This window comes from Rhincodon typus, chromosome 1, assembly GCF_021869965.1.
Source record: "Rhincodon typus isolate 14 chromosome 1, sRhiTyp1.1, whole genome shotgun sequence".
In the NCBI taxonomy this organism is placed as follows: domain Eukaryota; kingdom Metazoa; phylum Chordata; class Chondrichthyes; order Orectolobiformes; family Rhincodontidae; genus Rhincodon; species Rhincodon typus.
Window position 1 is genome coordinate 134,369,140 of NC_063332.1, and position 9,522 is coordinate 134,378,661.

Sequence of the window (9,522 nt, forward strand, 5' to 3'; positions counted from 1 at the left end):
TGGATAATGGGGAGGCGATGGCCTAGTGGTATTATTGCTGGACTGTTAATCCAGAGACCCAGATAATGTTCTGGAGACCTGGGTTCGAATCCTGCCATGGCAGATGGTGGAATTTGAATTCAATAAAATATCTGGAATTAAGAATCTAATGATGATCATGAATCCATTGTCGATTGTCAGAACAAACGATCTGGTTCACTAATGTCCTTTAGGGAATGAAACTGCCATCCTTACCTGGTTTGGCCTACATATGACTCCAGACCCAGAGCAATGTGGTTGACTCTTAACTGCCCTCTGGGCAATTAGGGATGGACAATAAATGCTGCATAGCCAGCGAAGCCCTCATCCCACGAATGAAAAAAAAATGGAATTTTCCCTCTAATTCCTGTTGACTCCAGTTTTGCTAGGCTTTCTTGATGCCGCACTCAGCTAAATATGGCCTTGATAACAAGAGCAGAAACTCTCATATCTGGAGTTCAGTATTTTTGTCTACTTTTGAACTGAGACTGCCAAAGTGCAAAAGCTGAGAGACCTTGGCACAACAAATACTGAGCATCAGAGAGCAAGTTATTACTAAGTTAGTGCTGCTAAAGTTACTAAGCTATATGACACCTTGATCACTTTATTGATGATTGAGTGTATACTGATGGGGCAGTAATGGGCCATATTGGATTTATCCTGCTTTTTATGCACAAATCATACCTGGGTGATTTCCACATTACCTGGTAGGTACCAGTATTGTAGCTGTACTGGAGCAACTTGGCTAAGGGACGGAGCAGACGTCTTTGGTACGATCGTCCAAATATTGTCAGGGTCCATAGCCTTTGCAATATCCAGTGCCTACTACCATTATTTGATAGCATATGGATTGAATTGAATTGGAAGAGGATTGGCAGCTCTGATGCTGGTGCTGGGCTTCTTTGGAGGCAGCTGAGATGGGTCATGTATTTGGCACTCCTGGCTGAAGATTGTTGTGAATGCTTCAGCTTTATCTTTTGCACTGATGTGCTGAGCTCCTCCATCATTAAGGATTGTAATATTTGTGGAGCTGCCTTTTTCAGTGAGTTGCTTAATTGTTCATCACCATTCCCAATTGGATGTAACAAATTTTAATGATATAGATTTAATGTCGGTCTACCAAAAAGCTCCTAAGGAATATGCTGAGGTGACTCAGTTTAACACTGACTGTGTTTTCAGCACACAGGATTTGGAATTGAAACCATGCTATTCTGCTTCAGAAAAACCAGAATACAGCTCTGTGTCTTCTGCTCCATCAATTTTTTAATTCACTAGTGGAATGTGGGTGATTCTGGCTGGACCAGCTTTTATTGCCCATCCTTCGTTGCCCTTGAATATACTTAATGACGCAGCCTCTACAGCTTTCTGTGGTAAAACAATTCCGCAGGTTCACTATCCTCAGAAGAAATTCTTCTTCTGTTTCATATAGATGATGCATTATTCTAAGAATATGCCGTCTTTTCCTAGATTCTTCCACAAGGGGAAATAACCTTTCCACATCTACCCTGTCAAGCCCTGTAAGAATCTTTTATGTAGCAGTAAGCTTACTGACATTTAGAAGAATGGACAATGAGTTAAGACCCAGTGTATATAACCTCTCCTCATAAGAAAATCCCTGTATTACCAGGAATCAGCCTAGTGAACCTTCTCTGGACTGTCTCCATTGCCAGTATGTCTTTTCTTCGATAACGGGACTAAAATTGTTCACAATATTCCATGGATGGCCTGGCGCCTTGTATAGTTTTAGTGACCCCTCCCTAATTTTATACTCCATTCCCTTTGAAATAAAGGCCAACATTTCATTTGTCTTCCTTATTTTCCTGAACTCAGATGCTAGCTTTTTTGTGATTTGTGCATGATAACCCCCAAATTCTCCTGTGCTGCCACTTTCTGTAATCTTTCTCCATTTATGTAATAGTCAGCCTCTGAAATCTTCCTCTGAAGTGCATAACCTCATATTTTCCTACATTATATTCCACCTGTCAAGTTTTTGCCTACTCAATTAACTTCTCCTTCCCACCTATTTTTCTGTCATCCTCAAACTTAGCTATAGTATATTCGCTTTCCTCACCAAAGACATTAATATACACTGTAAAGAATTGTTTTCTTGTACTTTAGCAAGAGGGTCTTTCATTGAGATATAAAACACATGAGGCTACAGATTTGGCTTTAACAATAGAACAGAAGTGTATTCCACAAAATAAGCAAAAAACAAAACAATATAAACCAAGCTATATATAACAGTTTAAAAAACTTTGCAACACACAGCAAAGCAAAATCCCACATATCCCAAGAGCATAATTTTACAATTACTTAACAATCTAAAGAAATTTTCCTTTCCCGTCAAATCTGTATGTTTGACTTAACTGCTTCTTCTCAGTTCCAGTCCCATGTACTGTTAGGCCTTTGCCCTTGACCACTCACGCATCTTAGACTTTCTCAGATTTGGGTAACCAATACAGGTTCCTAACCAGACTCTCCTAGTCTGGAATTTCCATAATCTAAGCTCTTTCACTCAGGTAACTTGTTTCAATAAGTATTCTGAACAAGTTCCTTTTTCTATGAGAACCTATACTTTCATGAAACTTCAGTCAGGTCTCCTTCAAATTGGACAAATTTCCAAGCTAATGTTTTTTTTCTCTTCTGTCATAAAACCTCGTGATATTAACAAACTTTTGTTAACAACTCAAGATGCATTCAGTCATTTGTTGTGTCAAACAAGGATTTAAAATCACAGTTCTGGAAATATTGACTGAGTTAATTATTAAACCCCTTCACAAAAAGAACACCTATATGCAACTAGTTTAAAATCTAAACTCTAAAAATATAATTTATATATATATATAAGTCACACATCTTTCATCGTGACATAGTGGTCTGACCTGTACTTTGTAAGCTTCACAATGGACATCCAGTACAACGAATATGTTCATTTATGAATATTACTGGATTTTTCCCCGTTCATTGAACTCCATCTGCCACAGTTCTGTCAATTCAATGAATAAATCAATGTTTATTTATAATGTGTTACTCCTATTTGTACTATTTACAGCCATGGGCTTTCCAATTTTCAACAGGTGAGACAGGAAAAGCTGGAAGTGTGTGGTCTGCTTACTTCTACTCCTGCCATTTCTAAATGCTGCATAAAGCACATTTAAGCCGATTAATGGCCACCTAACAGGACGTGGACCAAGTAGGTGAGGGAAAAGTGAGCTATGCGCCAAATCGAGGCTCTAGAGAGGCATGTTTGGCAGGGGGGTGAGCCCATGTCCTGGAAGTAGATCACATGCATCCATTTAAAGGCAACCTATCATAGGTTGATGCAACTGCACAAGAATTCATCATTTGGATAAAGAAAATACAAAGAAAACTATTACATCCATTGAACTACTGGAGCAGCAATAAATAAGAGCACCTTTTTTTATTGGTATTATTATGCCAGCAGTGTCTCATTCAGGACTGTTACTAGAAAGGAAACAGTGTCTGAGCACACCTGTCCCATTCCCTTTTTGAATAAATTGCATTCAGAAAATGGTTCATATCCTACCTTTTAACTCTGTTTGTCTCTCCACAGAAAAGAAAACTCAATGAGATAATTGTCAACCAGTCTATCATCCTCAGCTGCGAATTGGAATGGAAGAAGTCCAAATGGAGGGGTCCATACCAAAGCTGACCTTTTTGTGAGTCCTCCTAAGTGATTGGGCACCGGGTGAGGGTGGTTCACATGCTGCAAAACACAGTCCACGAGTGATGAAAAGCAGGAGACCTTGCCACCAGATCAGACTGGTGAATGGGGATTGGAAAGGAGGCCAGGAACCATTGGATCATCCGTGGATCTAGTTACAATGCTATAAGATGATAATTACCCACTTACAATCTCCCTGAGTGTACAACTATTTCACAGATGGACTTGTAAGGGAGTGTGTGAAGTGTGTCAGTGTGGGGTTCCCTAGTACCTAAATAAAATGCATAAGGTGGCAGGAAGCAGATATGCTACATTACGTAGCACCAGGGTATTATATGTGGGTATGTGAAATGCAAGACCTGATATTTTACAGGGATCATTGAGAAGTGTAGGCTACAAGCAACAGATGTGCTGAGCATACAATTGAAAGCATTACTGGTCCTCAAAGATTCATTAAAATGTCCGTCATTCAAATTTGTCGGAAAACAGGTAGTCAGGACGAGGAATACCTAACGTTACCATTTTGACTTTGAATGAAGAGAAAGTGGTTGAGTGGCACGGTGGGTCAGTGGTTAGCATTGTTGCCTCAAAATGCTAGGGACCTGGGTTTGATTCCACCCTCGGGCGACTGTGTGGAGTTTGCACATTCTCCCAGTGTCTGCGTGGGTTTCCTCCAGGTGCTCCGGTTTCTTCCCACACTCCAAAGATGTGCATGCTAGGTGGATTGGCCATGCTAAATTGCCCGTAGTGTTCAGGGATGTGTAAATTAGGTGGGTTATAGGGGAAAGTGTCTGGGTGGGATGCTGTAAGGGTTAGTGTGGACTTGTTGGGCTGAAGGCCTGTTTCCACACTGTAGGGATTCTATGAAAATTCTATGAGTTGACATCAAACCAATGATATAGGAGTGCTGACATTCCATGAGCCCATAGTTCTCTACTGGAAAAGCTGTGCTGAAGGGGAGCTGGGGGAAATTGGACTAGGAATAAGGGTGAACATTTATGGGTTTGACTTCGCAATCTTATAATAGGTGCAGGGATATCAAGAATAGGTGAGTACAGCCAAGCTGGTCCCGCTGAGTGAATTATATATTAGTTGTTAGATTTTCACATAAACTCTCTGGCATCCAAAGTCCCCTATGGACCAACTCCACAGCAGCCTGACATGGCTCACCCTTCTCATCATCAGAATCATCCTCAGACTGCTGGTCAGAGGATGCAGCTCACTCAATTACATCGTCCTCTGCCAGATAGCACACCATAAGTATGAGGAATAGACAAGCAGGACAACATCGCATTTGCCTAACCTAAACATCTAAATTATATTCTGAGCAGGTGAAATGATGGTACAGTGGCAGTGCCATTGTGTGAGTCTTCCAATGACCCAATCACAAGTTAAAATTCCATTATGGTAGTATGTGGAAATTGATTTCAATTAATAAAATCTGGAATTAAAAACTAGCTTTGGTGTTGGTAACCATGAAATTAATATTGATTGTCATAAAAATCTTTCCGGTACACTGATATCTTTTGGAGAAGGAAACTAGCCATCTTTGCGAAGTTTGGTGACACCAGATTCACATTGGTTGACTTTTAACTGTCCTCTGAAGGGGCCTTCCAAACTACACAGTTCAAGGCCAATTAAGCTTAGGTGACAATTGATGACCTTGCTAGTGATGCCCTCATCTCATGAAGAATAAATTTAAAAATTTGATCTGCTTCATTATGGACCTGGTGAATGTGTAGCTGTCATACCGTATCCTATTGATATACAGGTGACTGCTGGGCATCATAAACCATCTTGAGCAGATATCTCTTGTGTCCTAGAAGTTGCCATCCAGTCCCTGTTGGAATTTTATTTGTGTGCCAAATGAGTTGGATTCAAGAATGAAGACAAGTTCCAACTGGTGCAGTTAAATGGTCTGTTAAAACTCCTATTGTAAGTAAGGCAATATATGTACAAGGACTCATTGGGTGGCAAGTGTGACAAATTTATTTTCCCAGAAGCTTTTGAGGATGCTGGGCAGCACCTTGGCATAGTGGCCTCACAGCACTGGGGCTCAATTCCAGCCTCGGGTAACTGTCTGCGTGGATTTTGCACATTCTGCCTTCATGGGTTTCCAGTGGATGCTCCAGTTTCCTCCCACAGTCCAAACATGTGCTGGTTAGGCGTACTGGCCATAATAAATGTGGGGTTTTGGGGATAGGGTGGGTCTGGATGGTATGTTCTTTGGAGAATTGGTGCAGACTTGATATGCTGAATGGGCTGTTCTGCACAATGGTGATTCTATATCCATTTGTGCACTTTCTACTAGACAGCAATTAAGACAAAGACTTAACAGCAGGTCACTGTGCCTTTGTTTTGGGAAATAGCGCACAGTACTTGGACAAAAAGCCTATTATTTAACAAACCCATTTTAAGAATATAAACTTAAAGAAAATATTAGATGTAAAGTATTAAATGTTAATACATTGAAAATTTAAAACAATAATTAAAGTGGACATAAAACCTTAGATTTTCTGATCAGCATTATTGTACAGGAGTTTTGACTGCAGCTACAATGTTGATTGAATATCCAGGCAGCTGGATATTAACCAACACAACATTAGTTCACAGTGAATTCTGCACTTAAGAATGTTCACATTGAAAAACGGGATGTCAACTGGACAGCATTAAATAATATTAGGAATTTATTTTCCTGAATGCTCTCCAGTCTATGTTGAAAGTATGTGTGAGTGTTCCATGAGTTGGATAAGATAATGAAGACTACCACTAGTTGATTACCTTGTCAAAATCTGCATATAAATAAGTGATAAAAAGACAAGGTATCTGTGGGTGACTGGTGCTTGTAGAATTTCAAAACAGCAAAGGATCATAATTTTTTGGAAAGTGGGAAATGCAGAAAACTGATGTAGCAAAATCATGTGAAAGATGCAAAAAAGAAATTTTTCTCATTAGGTTTCAGAATCAACCTTGTAGTGTAACAAAATTGCATTTAGATAAAAATTCAATGTTTAAACAGGATAGCTCAGTGTATTTCAAACAGCTAGGTTTGCAAGAAAATCAACTGTCTCATGAAGGACAAAAATAATTTTGGCCATAATGTCACAATTATGATGGCAGCACACAATGTTAATTCATACCTGCTGAAGTTTATAAAAATACAGTCTTGTGCTACTTTTGAGAGGAAAGAAAACTGACCAAACTCCATATTAATTAAAATCACATGGTTCTGAAAATCTTTGATATCAGACTTGAAATATTAACTCTGTTTCTCTCCCCATAGATGCTGCCAGACCTGCTAAGTATTTGCAGCATTTTGTTTTTATTTCAGATTTCCAGCAGCTAGGGTATTTTCCTTTAATTAAAATGACAAGACTTGTGAATTAGTAATTTATCTCAACTGATGTGCATCCAGTTGACTAAATAGTGAAAGTGTAATGTAGAATAATGCCAACATCGTGGGTTCAAAGCATGTTCTGGCTGAAGGTCATTTTTTGCGGTCTACCTCCTTGCCAGAGTAACATTAAGGCCTTGATTAGCAACCCTCAGACAATGTGGTTGCTACACGAGGGGAGAGATATTAATACAATCCTTTTACATTGTCAAGTTGATAACTCCTGTCTGCTAACTTGGAGGTCAATTGGCTGGATGGCTGGTTTCCAATGCAGAATGATGCCAATAGCGTGAGTTCAATTCCAGCACCAGCTGAAGTTACTATGAAGGACTTTCACTCTCAACCTTTCCTCTTGCTTTAGGCATGGTAGCCCTCAGGTTAAACCACCACTCTAATGAGCGAGCAGCCCTATGGTTCAGTAGGGCTATGATGACTTTACCCTACTTTTCTGCTAGCTTTGCTAGCATTCATCAACTAAATAACGTAATTTTTCAAAGAAAATGGAAATTAGCAGAATATTGAGCCAATTATAATTCTTTGTATTTTATTGGGAAGGGTTCAGATGAGAAAACACTAACCATAAGACTATTAAAAAGGGACAGGAGTAGGCCATTTAGCATCTCAAGCCAGCTCCACCATTCAATAGGATCACGGCTCAATCCTGATGTCCACTTTCCTGACCCCGCCCCATAAATCTTGATTCCCGTACTGATCAAAAATCTCTCTCAGCCTTAAATACACACAAGGACTCTGTCCCCATAGCTCTCTGTGGCAAGGAGTTCCAACGACTCAGCTCTCTAAGTGAAGAAATTCTTCCTATCTGAGTCTTAAATTGGTGCCCCTTTATTCTGAAACTATGCCCACTGGTCCTTCTTTAAGATTTACAGTCATAGAGTCATACAGCATAGAAACAGACCCTTCGGTCCAACTCGTCCATGCCGACTAAGTTTCCCAAACTAAAACTAGTCTCCCTTGCCTGTGTTTAGCCCATATCCCTCTTAAACCTTTCCTATTCACGTACCTGTACAAATGTATTTTAAATGTTGTAACTGTGCCTGTATCTACCACTTCCCCTTCACATTTCATTCCACATACGTACCATTCTCTATATGCAAAAGGTGCCTCTCACGTCTCTCTTAAATTTTTCTCCTCTCACCTTAAACCTGTACCGTCTAGTTTTGGACTCCCTCACCTTTGCTATTCACCTTACCTATGCCCCTCATGCTTTATAAACCTTTATAAGTTCACCTCTCAACCTCCTTATGCTCCAGTGAAAACAGTCCCAGCCTATCCTTGTAACTTAAACCCTCCAGTCCTGGCAACATCCTGGTAAATCTTTTCTGAACCGTCTCCAATTTACTAATATCCTTCCTCTAGCAGGGCAACCAGAACTGTACACAGCACTCCAAAAGTGGCCTCACCAATGTCCTTTACAACCTCAACATGATGGTCCAACTGCTATAGTCAATGGTTTGAGCAATGAAGGCAAGAGTGTTAAATGACTTCTCATTTGCCCTGTCTACCCATGATGCAACGTTTAGAGAACTATGCATCTGAACGTCTAGGTCTTTCTGTTTGACAACACTACCTAGGGCCCTACCATTAACTGTGTAAGTCCTCTTCTTGTTCGTTTTACCAAAATGCAATACCTCGCATTTATTCAAATTAAACTCCATCTGCCACTCCTCAGCCTATTAGCCCAATTGATCAAGATCCCTTTGTAATCTTAGATAACCTACTTCGCTGTTGACCATGACACCAATTTTGGTGTCATCTGCAAACTTACCAACCATGCCTCCTAAATTCTCATTCAAATAGTTTATATAAATGACAAATGCAAAGTGGACTTCTGTGGACACTGATACCTGCAGAACACTGCTGGTCACAGGCCTCCAGTCTGACAAACAACCCTCTACCACCACTCTCTACCATCAAGCCAATCTTGTATCTAATTGGCAAGGTCTCCCTGAATCCCATGTGATTTAACTAACCTGATTAGTCTACCATGAGGAACCTTGTCAAAGGCTTTACAAAAACCCATGTAGACTACGTCTATTGCTGTGCTTTCATCAATCTTCTTGGTAACGTTCTCAAAAAACATAATCAAGTTTGTGAGATACGATTTCCCATGCACAAAGCCATGCTGACTATCCCTATTCAGTCCTTGCCTCTCCAAATGAATGTAAATCCTATCTCTAAGAATCCCCTCCAATAATTACCCACCGCCAACGTCATACTCACAGGTCTACAGTTCCCAGGCTTTTCCTTACAGTCTTTCTGAAATAAAGGCACAACATTAGCCACCCTCTGGTCCTCCTGCACCTCACTCCTGGCTGTAGATAAGACAAATATTTCTGCTAGGGGGCCTTGAATTTCTTCCCTAACTTGCCACAGCATCCTGGTTTACTTGATCAGGTCCTGGAGG